Consider the following 23,228-nt stretch of genomic DNA (forward strand, 5'->3'; position numbering starts at 1 on the left):
TGATGTGGCCTGTGCCAGTAGCTCCATGACCAATGTTGCACTTGAAGGTGGGGTATTTTCCCATCATGCTTTTTTCATCTTTCAAACTACTAGGTGCTAAATTTAAGCATTGAGACTGACGATCTGTTTTTCCACTGGTTATATCCTCTAAAACACAGATAGTGTCAGGTAGACAGGAAATAGGCAAAAAAAAGTTCTATCATTCTCTTCCAGAGCCCCAGTCATATTCATTACCAGTTTCTGAGTGCACTCTAAAAAAAATTGCCATCCTAAAAAAATTAAATGCTAAAAAGTAGGTTTGTGTATTGTGCCTTGTGATAGTGCTAATTGGTAGTAGTCTAATAGTAACAGGCAGTGGGCTAGTTTCTGGAAACGTGATCTTAAATGTGTTATCTTTCAACTGCTAATCACAGAAGTTGTGGTGAAATAGAGACTATGGAAGTGGCTACAAGGAAGGACAGTATAAGACCTACTTAGCATCTGTATTTCTAGGGTACTCTAGACAGTGTTGTGTGTACTTCTCAGCAGGTCTTCTCAGTTTGGTTCTGAAGTAGTGATGATGGAAAATATGAAAGAAATTAAGATTAACAAGGTTATTACCTGTTTGTTTAACTTGTTCCTTGTGAACTGTAAAGTCATGTATTGAGAGAAAGGAAGGGAAAATGAGATTTTAAAGGTTTTTTTAAGTTCTTTTTAACCTCAGAGAGTGAGGTGCCATGTTTAGTTATATATGGAAATACATTCTTGCCCCAAATACATCTCATTACCTGGGACTTGATCCTGAACGGTTTTTAGAATTCTGATTTCATTCAAGTCAAGGTTGCTAAATACTTCATGTCTCCAGTATCCAAAGGTTATCTCAGTGGCATGGCTGAAATGACAGTAAACTTTTCTCTTCTTATGTAAGGTGGTGTAATCTTTTTGAGTGCTACACTAGCACTTCCCACACTACCAGGGATATAGCCTTAGTTTTAGTTATGTGACTTGCATGGAGTCAAAACCAACTTAGAGGGTTTTGGAAAGGTTTGGGTTGTTTTGTTTGTTTGAGGGTTTTTTCCTATCGCTTGGATAATTCAAGTGGCTGACCTTTTATATAGATATTAAAAAATACATATGTGTGGGTATAGATGTCTATATATGTATAGACAGACACTTTCAGAACTACAGAAAGCTCATCTGTAAATTGACACCAAACATGGACAATTGCACAGAATAAATGTTTGGAAAGCATGTAACTTACAAGCACCTTCACTTTTACCATTGTGAAGACTGTTATAATCTTCTGTGCATTGTCACACATGTGTTAGGTTATGCAAATACTTGTGCTTTTCAAATAAGTTTTATGAATAAAATGCACCAACAAGCTGAGCAGACATTTGTATCCTTGGGAAAGGGCTTTCATAGGCTGGGCAGCAATGGAATTTTTTCATCGACTTTCTATAATGTTAACCCATGTCAATAAAATCCACAGGAAATGTGTCTAGCATTTTGTCCTTTTTAAATTTCCATTTTTAATAGCAAGAAGACACTCCAGGCAGTGCATTTCTGAGGGATTATTACATTTCTCGGGTGGCTGAAGTCACTCACCCTTCAGCCTTCTGCCTCACAACACACCCGAGGCAAGCAATAATCCCCAGCAAGGCACTGCCTGTCTTATCTTATTGCTTAATTATTATACCTATTTAATGCTGCTTAGAACATTGTCAGCTGTTGAGAAAAGGTAATTATCACTAGTCAAATGAAAAACACTTTTTTGGCTGCCTTACGGATACACATTTTACTGGTACCTTGATACATAATGAAGCCTGATAGCAAAACTTTTGCTTGTCTCTTCTTCAAGCCACAGCTGTTTCCCTGCTAAATTCATCCCATCTGTCTCCCCTTCCGTAAGGCTGTAGGCAGTATAGCATAAGTACAGAAGCAGTTCAGTGCTATTTTGGATAAACATAGCTGAAATTTGAATCTTTGCCATTTGCAATGCACACATTTTGTTTTACTGCTGTAAAGAGAGCTGTCAAAATAAAAACTACATGGATAATTTACTGAAATGCAGTCAAATAAAGGGATGATCAAAGGGAAAAAGTGAAGATATAATATAGGGTCACTCTTACGTTCATGCTGTATTCTGAACAATTTAATTGTTCACCTCTTGACATTGCTGGGCGCAGAGAAATTGATAGTGAATAACAAAAGTAGAAGCCACTGAATTAGAATAGAACATGAAGAATTCCAAATGTCATGTTAAAAAGGGTAATTGTAACAGGTAATTGTTTGTGCTAGTGCCCTGTTGAACTATCCAACCAAGGTATTAGTTCCTTGCTCATTTTATAAGGAGTATATAATTATGTAAGACAATACAGCTTGGAAATTAAATCCATCATTTCTGTGTATGACACTCTGAAAATGAAAGGACACCGTAATGACCACAGTGGGGTTTTGATTGACATGGGGAAATACACATTAAAGCTGAGTGCAGTCATCTTCATTGAGTTGGTTGTTCTAAAATGGATTGATGGCTAGTTAGCCAAGGCTTGTGTTTGAAATTCCAGGTTTTCTGGAGCAGAAGATCCAACTGACGGTCAGGTCTGCTTGACTTGAATAATTTGAGTACTGTGGAACCAACAATATTTGAGAGTCTTTTAGGCAAAACTCTTTGGAAAAAAGTGTGCTATTCTGCTAAAGTGTTAAAAAAATTCTATGGCACCTCTAGTAAGAGAATGGCTTTGACCACTACATCTTGGATATAATTTTCTTTCACTATTTTACTGTGTTCTATGTGGTCCATCTCAGAGAAAGATTATGGCTGGTAAATGCTTATATCTGTTGTAGGGGAATCTTGAAAATGTTTAGGACTAACCCCGGTGTGTATTTGGTGTAGTTCCATGTTCTATGGAAGTTTATTCTTGAAGGCCAGTGCTTCCAAATTTGTATTGTGTTAGGCAAAAGTGAACAAAGCTATTTTTGTCCTAACCTAGAAGATGTTCTTGTTGGAAAAGAAAAAAATAGATGATGTACATAATGTTAATGAGCAATGAAATAACCTCAGTATAAAATTGATCTAAATGTTATGAGCATAAAATTCCTCTGGGAAGAAGCACTTTGTGGAGTTTACTACTACTGAAAGATTTCAGTGTTCTGTGTTGAGGTAGGGAAGGGGGGAAAAATATGTTAAGCTGTAAGCTGCTTCTGTATTTACAAGACTGCTTTCAAGCTGTATCAAAAGAAACAGTTTTGTAATATTACTGAGAAATGTAGTGCTACATGAAAAGCTTACAGAGTGGTTTTCTTATAAGTATACGTAAAATCAATAGACTGGCAAAAATCAAGACTGTGTTACTTCTCCATATTTACAGGAATGTAAGAATTTCTCTGTCTATAGACACTAAATTGAAATACATTGAAAGATTTCAAAATACTGTTTTAATATTCATTCCATAATGTAGATAAGGATGTTAGACCTATGAGACTGATTATTGATATTTAGTCCTTCTATAACAGATTCAGGAGCTGGTAACACAACTACTGCACCAGAACTAGTGCCTTCATGTATCAGTTTCAATGAAGAAAGCTTCTACTACTTTTTTTAAGGAAGCCCAGTTCTTTAAAAGACTCCACCATGGGTAAAGACATCTCCCCCTCTGCCTCCCTTTGAGCTTGACCGAAAGAGCAGTTGTATAGACTTCTCTGTGGTCACCAGAGTATTGCAGTGAACATCCAGATACTAGGACCATCTTGGAACAACTGCTTTTATGGTAAATATATTGTGATAATTCTTTAAAGTCCTATTAATGCCTGACCTTATATTTTAAAAATAGTGGCTATGGCTTGGTCATCCATGTACCTGATGGAACACATGCATGTAGCAACATAGTATTTCAAGAAACTTAAGCCTTTTCTTTCTTCTCTAAAAGGAGAGATTTACTTTTGTGTTGTTACATATTGGAAATGTTTAGCCCCTGTTAGAGTCATTTAGGTAGCTACTGTAAGTTGAAATGGGAGGCCTGTACCTTCATGCATAGCAATTTTTTACAGATTCACTGCATTTTTTCCAAACATATTTCCACAACTACAAGTAGCTGAAGAAAATCAGATTTTTACAGAGGGTTTTACCCTCTTAAAGGGTTGCACAATTGAGATTTGGGGATGGAGGAGTGGACAATATCAAGGGCAAAACAAGTTAGTTATTCTCTTTGGCATGTGCAAAGTATTAAGGAAGCTGTCAATATTATGCTTTTCACATATATTTATTACGCTTTATTTTTGCAGTCCAGAGTACCTTACCATCAGTATGAGCATTTGTTGATGTGATCAAGAACCCAAGATTATGTGAATTCTTGGGGATCCTTCATCTGCACTTTTGAGTGTCCTCCCACTGTTGGGACTCTATGGTGATCCAGATCTAGTAAGGTGACTTTTTAAAAAATCTAGCACTTCAAACACTTGTTTTTGTCTGGCCATCATCTTTTTAACTTACAGCCAGGATTTTTTTTTACCTGTCAGTTTTCAGATCAGATAGAAGGCCCTATATTTTCACTCATTCCTTCTGCAGATTAGTGTAAGGGCAAAAGGAAAAGAAAGAATAGGTCAGAGGAATCACATACTACTAGACAAAACACATCAATTATGCAATACAGAAGAAAAAAAAGCTTTAAAGACCATAGAAGACAAAGACTTTTTACAGTGCTGTTCTCTGTTTTTTCTACCTTTTCATGCTCTTCTTGTTTTAAACTAATTTTAGGTACTCCATCTCTATGTTTAGAAGCAATGTTTTCTGGCAAAGATATTCTGAGGATTTCTGGATCTTCTGAAAAAAATTTGATTTTAATGTACACAGAGAACAAAAACCTCTGTTTGTTCAAAATTTGTCATGCAATTTACTTGTTTGTTCAGTTGCCTGGTGAGATTCATGATCAGAACTGAAAACCAGTACAATCTTTACAGAATATTATTACCTTCACTCTCTCTTAGCTATCCTTCTACTTTCAACTGCCTGTATTTCGGCAAATTTTAGACTTATTTGTTGTTGTTGTTATTAATGCTTAAATATTAGATATCTTTGAAGATTAGATATGATTTGCAAGCTCCACAATTTAAAAGTAATTTTTTTTAATGGCAACATGACATAAACTGAAAAATACATTCCATCTGTAAGGTACATAAATGTTTTTTCTTCTTTTTGCCTAGGTTGTCACAAACAGAGAAATTATAGCTACTATTATAAGTGCTTGCAGCTCATCTATAAACCAGAATTGAAATCCCTTTCATTCAGCAATAATGCAGGGCTTCGGTTGTTTGGGGTTGTTTTCTATTAACAGTGCATGGGCAAAGCCTTCCAGATACTGTTGTGTTCAAATGCTGCCCTCTGAATTGTTATGCTCTGAATTGCCTCTGGACCCAGCACCACCCTGTTCCATTTGAGCTCCCTTCAGTGTACAGAAGCAACCCCAAAGTTTTAAACAGGGGCCATTTGTGCAAAAATAGAGGTTAAATTAATTTTCATAAAAATGAGAACTGATTATAGTCCAGGTAGCTGAATTCATTAGCAGAGTCCCCCAGTTCCACTTCTGTTAAAACAAAGTTGCAAGATAAATAAGTGATCCTTCCCTGCTACTTTATTTCATTTTAATAATCAGTAGAACTTTGGTTGCTGGAAATATCTGAATTAATTTGGTCCCTTAAACACAACAGATAACTATAGAGCAGAATTAAAAATTAGAATTACTTGAGATGTTAGGGTTGTTTGTGTGAAAATATCATCCTAAAAATTCTGTTCCACTAAAATGTATTCTGTTCTATTTAACTGATTTCTATTCATATTTTCAAATAGCACAGTTGGGGATTCTTTCCTTTGTAATCTTTTTGGAAGGATTTTTTTCCTAATTCTTCAGTGACTTTCTGCATCAGATTGCAGGGTAATGTTACAGTCAGTAATGTTTACATCAAGAAATGTAAATTCAAATTAAATCTATTATTTAAATAGCATAATGAAAACACATGGTGCTTTGTAGTCATGTAATTAAAGGAGATCTGTGCCTCCAGGAGTTTGTAATCTAAAGATCAAAACCAGTTCCTCATGCAACAGACCTCTTCTAACTGTCGGTCTACAATTTGGGTATTTTGTCTTGCATCCACTTCAGCCTAACCTTACTCCTGAGCAGAGATTTCAACTAGGCCAGTGCAGTATTGTGTGAGATGTAATGCATAAGTTTCAGACTTAACACTTTGTGTAGGGGTGGTTCCCCTCTGGGCATCGAAACGCTTCATGTTTTGATGTCAAGTTTATACCTTATTTATTTAACAGTAACACTGTGAACTAGACTTCGTGAATTACATCGACTTAGTTAGGGGGGGAAAGATCAAATTCTTATGTTTAACAAGGAATCTGACTAGCCATGCTTTTTCTTGTTTGTTTTTGGGGGTTTTTTTTCCAGTTGTGAAAGTAATTTTGTGCAAAATTGCATTTGAGTTAAATTATTCACTCATCCTGGGGCAATAGCCTGTATTCACTTTCCAGCTGAGCCAACTTGAAATATGGGAAACAGACCAGCCTAGTATTCCATTGTTGCCTTATATAATGTGGTGTTTTCAAAATGATGATGAAGACAACCTGGATAGTTCATAGATGAATTAGTAGATTCATAAACTGAAAGCTTTGCTTGCTATTTGTAATGGTGTTTTCTCCCTTCCTTTCAAAATTCTGTGTTCACAAATCAGAGATGTTGCTTTTATTGAAAAAGAAAAGAGGAGGACAAAAAAAAAGGGAAAAAAATCAAGCCTCTTTTCTCCTTTGAAGAAGTCTTTGCCTGAATTGCTGGCTGAGTTCCCTCAAAAGGCCTGGACTCCTTCAAAACTTGGAACCAAGTTCAGAACCCAGCTAGGTAAGGTAGAGTACTTTGTTCAGTTTTCTCCCCACAATATGCTACAAAAGAGTCCGGGTGTAAACACACAGGTTGTTATTGTCAAGTGTGATGGTTTGGGATTTCTTCCAATTATCATCCTAATTAGGTCCCTGAATTTAAAAGACTTTTTCTTTTGGGTGTGGAGAGCTAAATTAAGATCCATCTGTGAACCCTGTGACTCATAGGTAGCTGCAAACCATTAAGCCCCTTTGTAATTACTGAACTGCAAAATAATTTGGCAGCCTTAAGACCCAACTTTTGCCTTCAATCTCCTTGTCTGAGGACTTTCCCTAAATTAAGGTAAACTGGAACAGGACCTCAGGCGTTCACATGTTTTGTTCTGTATTCCCGTGCTTTTTTCCCAGACAATGCTGTTGCTTAGGGTTGCACAGCTTGGAGGTGCTGCTGTGTTTGGTTTTTCTCAGTTATTTAAATCCGTAAAAGATGACTTCTGGTCATTTCCTCATCCTATGAATGCTTTGAATTCTGGCAGCTCACGGAGACTTCTCAGCACTTTGTTTTCAACTCTGGCAGTTTTTCTCCAAACATGTCTCACTTTTACCCATGCTGTGCTATAGATCCTGACATTGCTGGTTTCAGGTCATCTCTGTGCTGCGTGGAAATAATGCTGTACTGATCTTTTCAAACGTCTTCTAGGATAAAGCTGTAAATGATTCCATGTCATGAGTGGTAGGCATTAACGAATGTTGACATTTTCCTTCCAAACCTGTTTGAGCAATGTTTTTGTACTTCAGGTGCAGCTATACGTTGGTCAGAGCAAAGGAAAAGATTTGCCCACAATAAGCGATGGTACTAGTCCTACCTTCTTTCAAAGGATTTCCTTTGTACTGTGCTTTTTTTCTTTTTTAACTTAACTGTAGCTTTCTGAGCCTTCGGGTCATGTGGTGTCTGGCTTCACACAAACCTTTACTACATGACAGGCTAACTTAGCAACCAAGATTTGTTTTTGTCTTCTTTCTACTCAGTGCTTTTGTCTTGTGCTGACATTGGATTCTGTACCGCACAAAAGGAAGCCCTAAATTACAACTAGTGTAGCATTGTGCCTGGGACCTGTGTTTTTGAATCTAGACTCTGATGAAGGATTTTTACTCAAAAACATTCAGTACTTGGCAATACCAAATTTTTTTTCTAAGTTTAACCAGTGATCGTCTCATGGTTCTAATTCAACACTGGAAAAAAATATTTAAAAAAATCCTTTCTCAGTTGGTGTACCTTAATTTCAGGATGCTTTGGATGGAAGAATAAGCAAGAGTAATATTTCCTAGACAGTATAGTGTTGGTAGTCTTAAACAAAAAACCCACCCCATAAAAAACCCTCAAACCAACAGAAAAACAACATCCCCAAACTACAAAGGTTCTGTGAAAAGAGACAATAAGTCTGACATCAGGCAGTTAAAGAGCAGACTCTGATGCGGAAAACTGTCCCAGATTCCAACATTCCTTTCAGCTGACATTAGAAAACAAGGTAGACTTAGCATGAGAAATAGTGTCTTTATATGAAGAGATTGCTCTTGTTAGGCCCATATGTGAACCATATCTCCAGATTATCTCTACATCCGCTCACTTGTCTCCCTGTCAGCATCTGAAGAGAGATCCCCAAATGTTCAAGTGCACCTTTCAGATCAGAGTTTAATTTTAGAACACTATCTTAGTCTATTAATTTTGATTATAACAGTGCTGTGGTGTGGTGGCAGAGACATCAGATTGCAATCAAAATTTCAGAAATCAAAATGGTACAAAGCTCTAAAAATAAATGCAATTTGCAGTAATAAGTCACAATAATTATCTATGATAAAGTATATGTAATATTGAATATTGAATAAGTAGTAATTCATCAGGGTGTGTATTGTTCACATGCACTTTGTATGTTATATACTGCAACATGGAGGCTGAAAACTTCCATCATCTGTGTGTGCAGGATGAGGAAGGCAAAGTTTAAGAGCCAAAAAAAATGGTTCCAGAACTGGCACTTGTAGAAACTTGAAACAAGTACTGCAGAGCATCTTGGACATTTTTGCAATTTCTTTGTTTTCTCATATTCAATGTATAAACCTTCTTTTCAGTTGAAAGACAAGCTTTAGAATATGCAAGCAAAAGCCAGATTTGCTGGGCTTCTTAGGAAAAACAGGAGGAAGTGAAAAGCTTGCTACTTAGGATTGTTTAATGCATATGAGCAAAGTAAGCTCCTAGGCAATTCTGAAGAATCATCCTCATTATTAAAATACCATTGAGTAACAGCTAAGAGTTAGATTAATAAAAACTGATTACATTAGAGTAGTTTACATACCATGAATCTTCTGAAAATATTAATTGAAATCTTTCAGGTACCTGATTGTTTACTTATTTTCCCTGTGAGGTGTGTTTTCTTACTCTATTCTTGAAATTAGGTACATGAAATCACCATCCAGAACTAGAAATTATACTAAACCAGGAGTTGCAAAATTAAAAATGCCAGTATGAAGTAATGTAATTTTTCAGTGGAGTGCTTCTGTGTTTTCTGGTTTGATATGGATGTCTAAGGGCATTCATCTGATTATGAAGGAAGAAATTAATTGTCTCGCTAATATTCCCACTTCTCCATGAAGTCTTTTTCAAGTTGAAAGGGGTTTGATTTTAGTTCCACTTTTCTCTTTGTCTCAAAAGAGGAAAAGCCTTTTGTTATAAATTGCTGTAGAAATTTCTGGCACTTCTGCAAGTTATTTACAATTATTATATCAAATATTTCAGGTATATCTAGGTCGTGAATGCAGCCCTCCACCTCCCAAAAAAACTCCACCCAAACAAACTCAAAAAGGTCTGACCAAGGTATGACACTGAGAGTCTTCATCAACCTGTTCTGAAGTGGTCCAGGGTGGGCATGTGTAAGCAGCAGTGCAACTACACTTTGGGTACAAGAGAGAAGCTTTTGGCATACACTGTACCTTCAGAATTTTCCATTGCTCGTCAGAGAATAAACTATATATATTTCTTTATTTTCTTAGCCTGCAAGCACTAAGGTAATGTGCAGCATTTGCGTTGTTCCTACAGTAGTCAGTTTGCAGCAGGTCTTGGTGAAGACTTCACATACGGTTTCTTTTATTCACCTGTTCTTGGACTAAAAGACATAGCACATATACAAAGTCCATTTTCTCTCTCATACCTAAATCTAGGACCATACTTTTTGCCTAACCAGTAAATTTATATCCTGAAATGCTTAATCAAATGCATGTTTCACATGTGCAAAGGACCTCTGTTGGCCAGGTCTTCTGTTTCTGAAATTCTGTTTCCGATGTTTGTAGAGGCTCTTCTTGAAGGGAGGGCGGTACTGCACGTTGCTGGTGAGGGACTGGGGTGGGGTGAGAGCCTGTGTGACAGCTCTCCAAGCACACCTTCTTCTGGAACTTCAGTCACAGCTGATGTTCAGAGACATACCAAATGTGGTCATAAGGCGATTTGTTTTGACCTGATCAGTTCAGAAGACATAGAATCATAGAATCGATTGGGTTGGAAAAGACCTCCAAGATCATCGAGTCCAACCCTTGGTCCAACTCTAGTCCATTTACTAGATCATGGCACTCAGAGCCACGTCCGATCTGCGTTTAAAAATCTCTAGGGACAGTCCTGCTAGGCTGATGATTTCTTTGCTATCCAAAGCAACCTAATATATAAAATAGACATTTTTCAACTAAGTGCTACTGAGTATTTTCTCTTTCATCTACCAGAGTCTTCTAAGACTGGAGCAAGTGACCCAAGCCTGAGCATTAACACCAGAAATGAAAATTGATTAATGATCAGAGCTGTGTGCAAAACACACAAATTCTGAAAGCAGTTAATTCAAGAGGTTGGGGAGCGCGTTTGTTGATTTTACTTTATATATATAGGCAGAATTTCATAGTTTACAACTTTTTAATATTATGCATAGAACTAATTGAAATCTTAATCTGTAGTTATTTATAAACATTTCTTGTTACTGTAAACAACCTTCATGCAGTTCTTTATTTATTAGAGCTGGTAAATCAAGCCCTATCAAATTTCAACTGAGCTAAATTGCTGTATCATTGAATACATTGCCACATTTTACATTTTAAAATTCAAGTGTGTTTTGAACTTCTGTCATCTTTCTCTTGAGGGAAAAGTGTATGTATGGGAGAAGAAAGTGGCTTTTTAATTTTGGTTTTTTATAAAACTATTTAAAGCAATTTTGATAAATTTAGAATAGCCTTGAGACAGAGAGTACTGGGTGAAAGGAGAGTACTAGCCATAAACAGCTTGGATACCTAGTGTTGTGTCCTCAAAAATGCCGGTTTCAACAAAAACCTCAACACAGGTCATCTTTCTGCGAAGGTAGGACACAGTCTCCCTATCATTTGTTTAGGAGCTCTAGCTCCTAAATAGCGAGGGAAAAACAATTTGTGTACTATGTAGTTGAACACAAGCATTCCAGCATTCCCATATTGTAAGGAAAACTATTTTTGTGAAGGCAGGCAAACATTGCAATGGAGACTTGATGCAGGGAGACCACTTGAAGCAAATACATGTCTAGTTTCTATTTGTGAAAATGCTGGAACATACACATGTGCTTCATGTTCCCTATGCTACATACTATGTCTCTTTGCTCAGATAATAACAGGAACAATACATGTGAGCAGCATTTGAGGTAGGACTGTTATCTTTTATCTCTTTGATGTCTTATTTTCCTGATGCAGGAAAAGTTCAATGAGGAAATAGTGTTTCTGAACAAAAGGTGCTGCAAATTGTCAGCAGACAGAATTGCAAAATTGTGCCGTCTGTCCTTACACATTTCCATCTCTGCCTGTCCTTCGTTAACTGAGATGGTTATTCATCACAGAATGGTCGATGGTACTTTTATAGGAGCATTTATTTATAATTTCTGTGTTCTAGATCTTCTTTTTATTATTATTTCAGGCTTCAAAGTGTATTTTTTTCTGTTATAGTCCATTGTGTTATAAATGGTCAAATGATAACTCATCACAAACAAAATTATTTTTGCAGCCTGTCTTTTTGGCATCTGGAATCCAAAGAGACAACCTGGATGTCTGCATGCCAGTGCAACCAGGATTTCAACAGTGTCAATAATCTTTGCTCATCACACCAAAAAAATCAGTGTGTCAGTGTATTCCTGCAGAGTCATTAGCATACAGACTCACTCTGCTTGCTTAACAAAGCATGGTTTGGTGTATTATAGTTCCCTAGTCTGCTTGTCTGATTCACCTCTGACAAAAGCAGAGAGCAAATTCGGTCCCTTCTTCAGTGGCACACTAATGTGGGAAATAAATCTTCGGGCATAAGGTCTGAATGGCAGTCATTTAAATAATTCAAATGCAGCAATCATTTTGCCCATGTGCCTTTCATTTCTTTGTTTTGTTTCTCTGTATTTCCCAAATCACTGAGAGACAAATGATCTTGTGCAACAATCTATATTTTTAAAATATCTAGAGCTAAATAATCTCTGTCCTTTTTAAATGCAGTTTAATTGGTTACATGTAAAATAATTATTTGCTCTCTCTTTTCTGGTGTGGAGGGGGGAGTCGGAGGGGAGAAGTAACATACAAGCAGATGTGCTGCTAGATCTACAGGCTTCTGCCAACCATATGGCATCTTAAAGAAAGATGGTTGGAGCGTCTGGATTAGCAAAGAGTCGGGATGGAAAGCCATGTGTCGTGTTGGTACAGGCAGTTGTTTTAGCTCTCTGTAAAAGGCTTCAGGAGATTGTGTAATGGAACAAATGGTACTGCAAGCCTAGTAACAGCCTTACCGCTGCTGGAGAGGCAATTGGCCCCCAGGCGAGTACTGCTTCATCCTTGCTTGTTGGTTTTTTGTGAAGGATTTTTAGATCATTATTTTGTGTTCTTCTTTTAACGTACAGGAAACTTGGGAGATGTAATTCTGAACTTTATGCTTGAAAGAAAGCTATTGTGTCATTAGGATTTTTTCACACTCTCGTTTTTTATAATGAAAACATACAGTTTTCTTCTCTTTGAAATTAAAAGCTCGTGCCTTTCTGCAAATTTTCTGAATCCTTCAGGAACACTTTGAGACATCAGTTCATTGAATTTGTAGCTGATGCCCAGATTTTGGGGGAAAACTGCTCTCTCTGGGATTTGCTTAGTTAAAAACAAGGTTGGGGCTATTGTGCTCGTGGCTATAACGTACCAGTTTGGCATTTGTATTCTGTTTGACAAGTTGTTCTTTATGCAAACAAGAGGCCTGCTCCTATTAAAAGAAGAACACTTTTTTGCTTTTAGCAACACAGATTTGGGCATTTTGTGGGGTTTTGTGTGCTTTACAGGAGCCTGTAGTTCACATTACAGCTCATGGGAGTCATTCTGGATCGGGATGAAAGCTATTGTATCCAGATCTGTAACAGAAATAGGCTTTAGTCATTTTTCTACTGTCACAATACAACTCTAAATTCCTCTGTATGTCTCAATGAAATTAGGCCTCTTAGTCCTGTAAATGCAGTTTTCTCTCCTTGATACCATTTGTTTCAAAGGAAATTAAAAATCTGATGTTGCACTACAGAAGTTCAATAAAATTCGGTTAATTTTATTTGAAGAGATTTTAAGTACATTGTGATCCCAGTATCATGATTTTTATGTAAGGAGATAACATGAGGGATGCCCAAACATTCATTTGTAGGTAAATACTTGCTGAGCAGATATTGTTATGGTTTCAGAGACATTAGAGATAAACCATTAACTACAGAACTACCTTCCTACTAAAGATGTTTGCTGAAAAATATACTGTCTTAAACTGAGACAAATGTTCCTCTAATATATAGATTCACAAAAATTTAAAAGTGAAAGTACCATTACTGCTCCTTTTTTCTCTTTAAGTTTTTTTCGAACTCTCCAGAAGGCTTCTTATCTGGAGCTTAGGAAACAGCAGTCCTCAGCTTAATCTGCCGTTTAGTTACAGCAGTGCACACTTTTCCCTGAGCTGCCTGCATGCCCCCTGCTCAAGCCTGCATATGTTGCTCAACACTGATCAAAAGTAGCCTCCCTCGGGAGGGAGGCTTGGGTTCATTTTGTCGGCCTGTTCATTACCTCGCCTCAGCCAAGGCTGAGCCAGGTGTGAGGTGGACAGTTGTCCACCAGGAGTGGTGCCAAGACCACCAGCATGTCTCTGGAACACTCTTGTGATGGCTGCTGAGGAGCAGTGAAGTCAGACAAGTGAGCATCAGCAGGGACCTTGGGCTCTCTTGGGGCACCTGCTGAGCTTCTATAGTTTTTGAGAGACCCAGGCTGCCTTTTGCACCACGTTAGTTTGTGAGTTCACCAACATCGTTGTGCACATTAGCAGAAGTGTGGGTTTCATTCAGAAATGTGCATTTCTCTGGGTAAGTTTCCCAGGTAGGAATTTTGAGTATGGTGCATTTGTGCTGTGGCAGTGGTGGTTACCAAGTCTACAGAAAGAAGAAATTGACTGATAGCAGTAGGTGGATCTCTTGCTTCTCATTTTGCGTGTATGTTTATCTTCTGTATCCCTACTTAAAAGAACAAAACCCATGTTTGTATTTTTGAAAAAAAGAGGCACAGCTTTGTTTTCTTGATTTCCTACTAGTGATTTAAGGTACTTAATTTTAATTTATATAAGTGAGAATGTTGAATTCCAAAAGCATAGCAAGGCTTCTAAGCTATTTTTTTTAAAAACATTTGTTTCATAAAACTGTTACCATTGCTTAGCACTGAAAGACAAGGACATGGAGAAGTAGTATGAGAAAGCCATACTTTACCTAACAAAACTAAGCAAGACCTTTTGATGTAATCCAAAGGGAAAAGTAGTCTTCTCTTATAGTTACACTGATGTATCAAGAAAGTTATTAATATTTATTTCAACTTATAGCAAAGACTGATAGTTTTCCTAGAATTTTTTTCCAATAATTAAAATATGGTGGCACATGCACAGCTGTGGACAGAATGAATCTTTCTGCTGGAAGGTGCTGGTAGTCTTACCACATTTGGGTGTCAGCGCAGGGTCCAGTGACTGCTGACTGATGTGCCAGACTGTGACATGGGAAAGCCAGGCTAAAGCCACCTTTATGCTTGTTTTGTGTTGTACTCCTGACAGCCCTGTGCGCTATTGCAGGGACACTAGAGCTGCTATTCTCATCCACAAGCGAAGCTGCTGTCACCAGAAAGTTGTGCTTGATCCTTCGCACTGGCTTTGATCTTGGTGTGTTTATGCTCCTCTCCAAACTGCTTGGTTGCAGTCATATTCCTTATTGTGGAGGGGTTAATGGTTTTTCTGAAGATAACTGTAATGCTATTTGCCTCTAAAGCAGCAACAAAATTCTTCTCTTTCATAGCCATGATGAAGTTCACCTTGCTGTAAATTTAGTGTGCAGTTGAACTAACACACACACATTATGAAATAGCCACTCTCTTACAGAGACTGTAATACTATCTATAATGTGCTAATACTTATTTAAGATGTATTTTCTGTGAAATGCTTCCCTTCAGTGCTGCTAAGTAATTGCAGGTTTCACTGACTTCACATGCAGTTTCCTGTTTATAATGTAGTCCAAAACAAAACACCAAGTGGACTCCATAATCACAAGAGCTGAGCTTCATGAAGGTGGGCTGGCAATACTGCTTTTCTTATTTTTCTGAAAAACTTCTGCTTTCTCGGGATGAAACTCCTTTCCCCTCAGCCCTTTTCAATGCCAAAATGTCATCTTCCTTACATTTGCTTTTCCATGTTACATCCCCCCTGCTCACTTTTCCTTGATACTGTGCCTCCCTTCACTCTCTGCAGCACTGGTTTGTGGGTTTATGGGTGTACTGGAGGATGTGGGGAGACTGGGGTTGGTCCCAAAGTGCTGTGTTGCGTGACAGCAGCAGCTCCCTGTGAGGCTGGGAGCACGTTTGCTTGGCCAACCAGTGCAAACAGAGGCTGAAGCCTCCTCAGGTCCCTTGGGTGTATCTGCGCATATCTGAGCACAGATCTTTCTTACCTCTCACGCACATCATTGGCTCCTCTGCCCACCTTGACCTCGTTCCCAGCCATTTCTTCAGATCCTTACTCAGTATGTGCCCCCTATTCTCCTTTTTATTTCCTAGGCAGAGTAAGTTTGGAAAAAGAGCTGTATTTGAAGCGGAGTAGGCCAAGCTTGGAGTAAGATCCCAAATGGAAACAATCTGCTCTGTGTGGAGAGAGCAAGGGACCTTTGTATGTAAAACATCTATCTGAATATGCAGCCCAGCAAAATTATGTCTGTCACCAATATAAAGTCATATTCCTCCTTTTCTATGTCACAAGCATAAAACTAAAATCTGTACAAATCTTACAACTATCATTAGTTTGACTGTAATTTATGTAAACCACAATAGCCATGTGTGAACCCTGAAAAATAAGCAAATATGTGTCGCCTGCCAGACCTTAGAGGCAAAATCATTTTTTTTAAAATGAACTGGAAATAGGGGCATATTTGTACCTCTAGTATGAAAGAGTAATAGGGTTTAGGTAAAGCAACTAATAAGTGACGCCTACATAGGTTTTTAACACTGTGACGTTTTTAGAGTTTATTTTCATAGTGGTCAAACTATACAGTATTAGCAACCTTTGGTTTTATGCCGAAAAACAGTTTTGAAGGACTTCAATAGATAGTTCTTAAACTGGGAAAACTCCTTTGCAGAGAACCAAATGAGAAGAACTGTACCCAGCAGTACTGGCCTCTTGTTTGCAAGGTCACTAGTGAGAAACATTTTACCTTTCAAACATAGGTACTAACAGCTAGATACATAAACAGAAGCTTTATGCTCTGTACCTCAGTGCTGCAGTGCTTGCTGGTTGCAGCCAGGATCTGGGCTCAGTGAGGACAGCAGGACTGAACCAAAAGCTGTTCGCCTGCAGTTGGGACTGTCAGAACAACTGAAGCAGTTGTAGCTCAGCTGCACTACCCTTTCTAGCAGTAGTTTTTTTTAATTAAGACAATATCTGACAAAGTAAATTAACAGAAGCTGATGCTTTTAGCAGTTTTTTTGCTTCAAATGCCTGATGTCAGCTTGGGCCACATGTACATTCTGCACATGCCATGGGATAGAAAAAGTGAAGACTTCTTTTTCAATTCTCTGCTGCCTGCCCAAACACCACATGTACTGTCTGTTACATGTCGCTTCTGATGAGGTTCATGCTGGGAATTTCTTTTTAAAGGCAAAGTGTTTGTGAAGGAAAGAGTTCAGACTGGACAGATTGCATTAAAAATTCTCGGTGTCTCTGACTCGATTATAGTGATCGCTTTATGTGGACATCAGCTAGCAGGTTGTAAAGGTTCAAGTTTGTCTGGTAATAAAAGAAGAGGAATCAGAGTAAGCAGTGGAGAAAACAGAGCACACAGTTATCAAAAGTAAACCAGCCACAAAAATTGCTGTAACTAGTAAGACAAACAGGGAAAATTATTTCAGTAATACAAATATGTACCTTAAAAACAGGAGGAGGCCACTTTTGAAACCTTACTATGATATGTCTCTGTTACCATTATCAAAACTGTTTCCTGATTGAGAAATTGTGCAAAATCTGCTCTGTCTGGCACATAAAATCAGAGGTGAACATCTTAAAAAAGCCCCAAAATTTAGAGTCTGACTGTAAGATTCAATATGTTTCTGTAACATTGTCTGCTTCAAGCCCTGTCCCCCTCCTTTTTTTTCTAAGGTATTTTACAGCATTTTAAATTAATAGCCTGAATGATTTGGAGAATTGTTTTACTTAATACTTATAACTAAAGGCAGAAAACAGTAAATAACCAGAACTATTTTTTCTCTAGAGCAAACCTGATCCAGAGTTCATATTTCTATCACTGATCTTACTGTTTTGTATTCCTTTAAAGGAGAAAAAGCCTCATCTTCAGCCAAGGGATTCAGACACAAATAGACATTGGTGAAGCTTTCACTCATATCTCTTCCAGCCTGCCATCCATTCTCTTTCATTATTTCCTTCCTCTCAAAACCTAGGAGGGCTAAAAGTGGCCATCACAGCAGCTAAGCCCAGCTGCTACACCCTCCTACTGAAGAGCAGCCTGATAATGTTCTCTCTTCAACATGTTAGACATGAGCTATTAGAAGCCCAGGAATAGATCTAGGCTCAGGTTTCTTATGTGATCTATTTGTTTAACCTGTTGGGCCAGCTGTGGAAGAGAAGGTATAATAGTCAGGGATCACATCTGAAACGAATGGGAAGCTACTGTTCCTATGTAAATTTTTAATTAAACCCTCTTTGTAATTGTTGTGGCATGCATGATTGTTATCTTATTGGAGATGATATACTATAGACACTTTATGTGAAAAATTGAGAGTGCCTTCGATAAAAGGGATTTTAGATGTTACCCAATACATATTAAAAAAAAAAAAGAAAAAAGATTGAGTGATACAAAGCTGCCTGAGTCCAGGGGTTCATGGTGAAATGTGGACATTTTCTTCTTAGGTGTCTGATTCTACACTTTGCAGGGGATATTAACTTCTAGTTGCCATCTGTTAACATAAGTTGGATGAGTTTGTTCCGGCTGCATTGTGGGCAAGTGCTTACCCTGTTAAGCTAGAAGTGGTATAGATCTCTGCCTGAACAAATTACAGTCTTGGCCTTTTGTGTGGCAACAAAGTTCTGATAGAAATTCCAGAGTGTGGGAAATTCCACAGAAACTTTTTTTTTAATATGCCCTGAACTGTCTACTTCGTGTTCTGTTAGAAGTAAGGACTTACAGTGCAACAGAAATGAGGAGGCTTATTCACTACCCTTAATTCCTACTCACTATTGTGGCATGACATTTTGGTTTGTGTGTTTTTTCTGCTATGCTTTTTTATTTCGTTAACATGAGAAAGGAGCATCATAGTGTTTTGCTTTTGAAACTAGACAGGAGAGTGGAGTTGAGTTGAAGGATAGATTGTGTAGATATTCCTGTTTAAATTCTGGGAGCATGTGGGGACTTACTCTGAGATGCTCCTTCCTTAAGCTTATCTCAAGGCCCTGATATATGGGTTTAGATCTAAAGTAAATAGTAATTTAATATACTAGTGAAAATTTGGGGTTAAATTTGCTATTTGTTGGCATTTCTAAATTTATAGACTCTACTTTTCCTACCTCAAAATCTTCTGTGTGAATTTGTTGATGCTTTAAATCACAATGAAGATGCAGGGTTCTCTTATGAAAACTAATTTTACTATTGGTTTCAATTACCTAGTTGTCCACAGAGCTGATTCAAGATATAAAGAGACGATGAACATAAATTTTTCTGCCTTAATGAAAATGACATCACTTCTGCTATGAAAAGGGATGGCAGAAAAGTAGCAGACTTGGGGTGGAAAGCAGGAGGGACAAATGCAGGAGGGGCGGAGAGTGACAACAGCTGGGCCAGTGGTGGCTGCAGAAACAAGTTCACCATGAGCACTAGCCATGCACCTTAACTCTGCATGGCAGCAAGTCTGGATTTCCAAGGTCATCACATAGCCAAAGCAAAGCCTGGTCATTGATTTGTGTATAGCAGGAGACAACCCTAGGCAGTGCCTGCTCTGTCTGTGTCAGGAACTAAGTGTGACTGCCAAGTTGTGTGATGCTTCTTATTATAAGGTATTGCTGAAGTTCTTTGTGATTTCATTAGGCTTACCAAAAATTGTGCTTTAGACTGAAACTGTTTGGCAGGGTTCTGGTGGGTAATTGCCTCAGGAGGAGACCAGCAAGGCTGAGCAGGGGAAAAACAGTGGAGATGGGAGCCAGGGTGGAAAGGAGTTGCACAGGAAGCCTTTGTTCTGGCATTTTCTAACTCGTGACTACTTGAATATGCAAATTTAACATCCTTTAATGGATTGTAGTACAACTATCTGTTAAGTACCAAAACTTAAACACTTTCTGTCACATGATATGGAATTTGTAGGATGTCCTGAAGAAAGTTATAAAAGCAGGTAGAGATTTGCTGGTGGAAAGTTTCCTGGGGTTTGCTTTCTTTTCTAATGGCTTGCTCCCTCCATTTGTAACAAACTTGTTCTTAAACCTGCATTTCCTTTTTGAACTCAGTGCGTTAAAAATATTTGGGATTCGCAAATGCCTGATTATGAAATGTGGCACTGCCTTCATGTTAGGGCACAGCCCCCTTCAGTTGCATCCCTGCAGCATGGCAAAGGTCTGCAACGTGGCCCTCAGTTTTCCCACTCAGAACCAGAAGCCACCTCTGATCATTGTATCCACTTGCAGGCAAATGAACAATGCAGGAGCAACCTTAGAAACTCATAGCTTGATACTCTTGCCCTGACAAGGGAAACATTTTTAAGGTAGTTTGCTGCACAGTAACATATTCTTATGGTGGTGGGTTTTGGTAGTTTTGGGGGGCAGCAGGACCCACGCCCTGGAACTCTCTCACACACAGAGATTTGGCCTCAGTGCTGGTGTTGCCTGTGGGTGGCCAGTGCCCCAGACCTTGCCATGGGGTGCCCGACGGCCATGGCCCCCACTGTTCAGGTGATGGGCTGGTCTGTGTTACTGTGGCAACTGGCAGATGGGGGGCTTGGGCAGGGTCAGCGGGGAGGCAGCCGCAGCAGTGCCGGCTGAGCTGCTCAACAACAGCCCTTTCAGCTCTGACAGCTCCGCTCTGGCTGGCCAGGAGTAGTTATCAGATTACTTGTATTAAAACCTAATTAAGATGTGTGCCAGTAAATGCAGCATGATTATTGGATTTGGTGATTTAGCTGCTGCAGGTTGTTGCAATCCAATCACGCCATTTCAGCAAATCCAGCTCTGTGGAGTAAAGTGAAAACGTTTTACATCAGTAACCTGACTATGTTGAAAGAGTAAATAACCTTTTAATGCCTTTCCTATGTCAAGGACTGACTGATCCCCACTGCACAGTGAATGGGCACTGCCCACAGATCCTTGCATATTAATTTCTTTCAAATCAACATTAAAACCCAGAGGAAGGCTGACAGGCTGTATCAGCTTTTTTCTTCATTGTGGATTGCCAGCGGATTACTGGCCCTGAGTCCCCCAGGACAGGGAGCTTGCAGCCAGAGCCTTGTGGGTGCCGCTGGTTTAGCAATGTGTCATTACAGAAAAGAAGGAAGCTTTTTTTTTTATTTGTAGGCCACAGACAAGGGGATGGTCAAAGTGTAACATGGTGTGTGCTAGTACAGCTTTGTGGTGTTGGATGCAATGGAAGTTTATTCTGCTGGTGGAATTCACCTTGGTGCCAAAGATCTGCTTTGTGTTTAATGTTTCACCCAGTTTCTGCAGGGTCTTGCAGTGATTGTCTAGCCATAGCTGTCAAAATATAACAAAACCCTATCAGTCCCTTTTCACTTCATTTCTGGATAGGCTATGGTTCTCCTTATCTCAGATCCAAATTTTACTGCTGTGTGACGTGAGAGATGTGTTCTGCAGGTTGTAGTTGCACAGAGAAGCAAGGTAGCTTGGAGCCATTCTAACATGAGCTGCATGCGAGCTCTGAGAATACTGAGCATCAGAGTAAAACATTACCTTGAAGCATTCATTGCAGTTTGTGGTTCCTCAGTTGTGTTCTTCTGTGGAACCACTTGTCTCATGACATTGTATCTTTCTTGCCCCATATAAATGTAGGAATTCGGGTTTAAAGTTGCTAGAGGGAAATTATTTGAAGGGTATTATTATTACTACTAAATAGGAGCTTACTCCTTAATGCCACGTTGTCCTGTAGGTTGTCCAAATGTAACACGGTTCAAAAGCTACATGTCTTCACCTTGTGCCTTGAAAGTAACATGACAGAGCATGGAGTCAGTGTCTGTTCTTCAACACACAAGAGGGGGCAGCCACAGGGAATCCCAACTGCACAGCTCTTGCCACTTTGGTGGAAAAAGGATCTCTTTTAGACTGGAAGGCAAGGACACGGTGGTCACTCAGATGCTCAGGACACGGTGCATGTTTGCCTGATAGATGGTGTTGCCAGAGTGAATGTGGCGACTGTGCAACCTCACACACTTATATTAGCAAAATGTGCAGAAGGTTCTGTCACCCAGTTGTAAAAATGATGGCAGGCATCGATGTGCAGTTGTAACATATGGGAAGTACAGTGAATGTGGGTGGAGCTGTTCATTTCTCATCTTGAATCATTTACGAGATCAGCAGGCAGGCCAGATACAATGCATATGGGAATGTGTGGCTGTGCTGCACATGTCACACGTAATAGCAGATACTGTGAGAGGGCCCAGAGCCTGTCCTCAGGAGTTAAATGCACCAGAGCAGGCTGGGAGTTCCAGTGTGTGGACCAAGGGCCAGTTGGCAGCAGTTTGGGGAGAGGAGACTGGCAGACAGAATTTGGGAATTCACAGATCCAGATCTGCACTGACTAGAACTGCTCCCTTTTCATCCATCATGGCCCGGAATTGTAGATTGGAAGGTTATTAAACCTGTACTCAGGCACTGGACATACAGATGATAAAGTCATGGCCTGCTAGTCCAACCCAGCTCAGTGCCTGTGTCATCCTTTTCCCTCTGCTCAAGGGGACAGTCTAAATGCAACACAATGGGTGGTGAAGTTACAAATAGAAAAGTTTGAGTAGTATTGCCATAATGAAAGACTTTCTGTTTACAGTAGTTTATCTGAATCACCCTTTGCATGATCTGAAAGGACATAGAGCTTCACAGTGAGTGTGCTAAGGCTTGTGTCCAGTAATAATTTTGAAATTTGCACAGGCTACCTCTGATTATCTAGTAAAAAAATGTTGTTTTGTTGTAATTCACATGAGATGGAAATTACCTCTGTCTGGATGCCAGGACTAACAAACAGTCACTGGAGACATAACAAGTGATACCTGCTTTTGTGATTAAAGTAAATGTGCAGTTGCCCTGTCTTACAGCAGCATTGTCCCATCTCAGGCACTTGTTTTTCCAGTGTAAGCAGAAGGCCTCTGCCTGTTTTTTCTGATACCTGTGAGCTTGTTCCCTCTGTTTTGCAGCCCCTGATGAGGAGGATCTTTGGAGTGATGAGCTGTTTACCATCTTTCCCCAGGAATTCCTGTTACACTATTAAAGGATCTACACTGATGTGCTTAATTAACACTATGCTTACTTGAAATAAAAGTGTTCTGTAATGAGTTTTGGACATTAACCAGCTTGCAAAGAGCCATGGACAGAAAACAGAAGTCACTTCAGGTCCAGTTTGTTAGGGCATTTGAGTATTTGGATTTATAATCTGGGCTCCCGAGTGAGCTTCAGGAAGACAGTTATTGAAGCAGCTACAGAGTGTGCAGCTTGCTTAGCTACGGGTGTCAAGATGCAGTCCTGCAGTCTTTACTGATGTCACAGCAAAGCAAATTTGTTGTCATCTCCTAATAAGGCTTCTAAATTAAAAGA

General features: G+C 39.0%; 1 protein-coding gene across 3 annotated transcripts in view; it reads left to right on the plus strand.

Annotated features, from left to right (window-relative positions):
* Positions 1-23,228, plus strand: part of SDCCAG8 (SHH signaling and ciliogenesis regulator SDCCAG8) — a 107,294-nt gene that overhangs the window by 77,096 nt on the left and 6,970 nt on the right. The gene's annotated exons all lie outside the window — the stretch shown is intronic.

The sequence above is a fragment of the Pithys albifrons genome, chromosome 2 (genome assembly GCF_047495875.1).
Source record: "Pithys albifrons albifrons isolate INPA30051 chromosome 2, PitAlb_v1, whole genome shotgun sequence".
Lineage (NCBI taxonomy): Eukaryota > Metazoa > Chordata > Aves > Passeriformes > Thamnophilidae > Pithys > Pithys albifrons.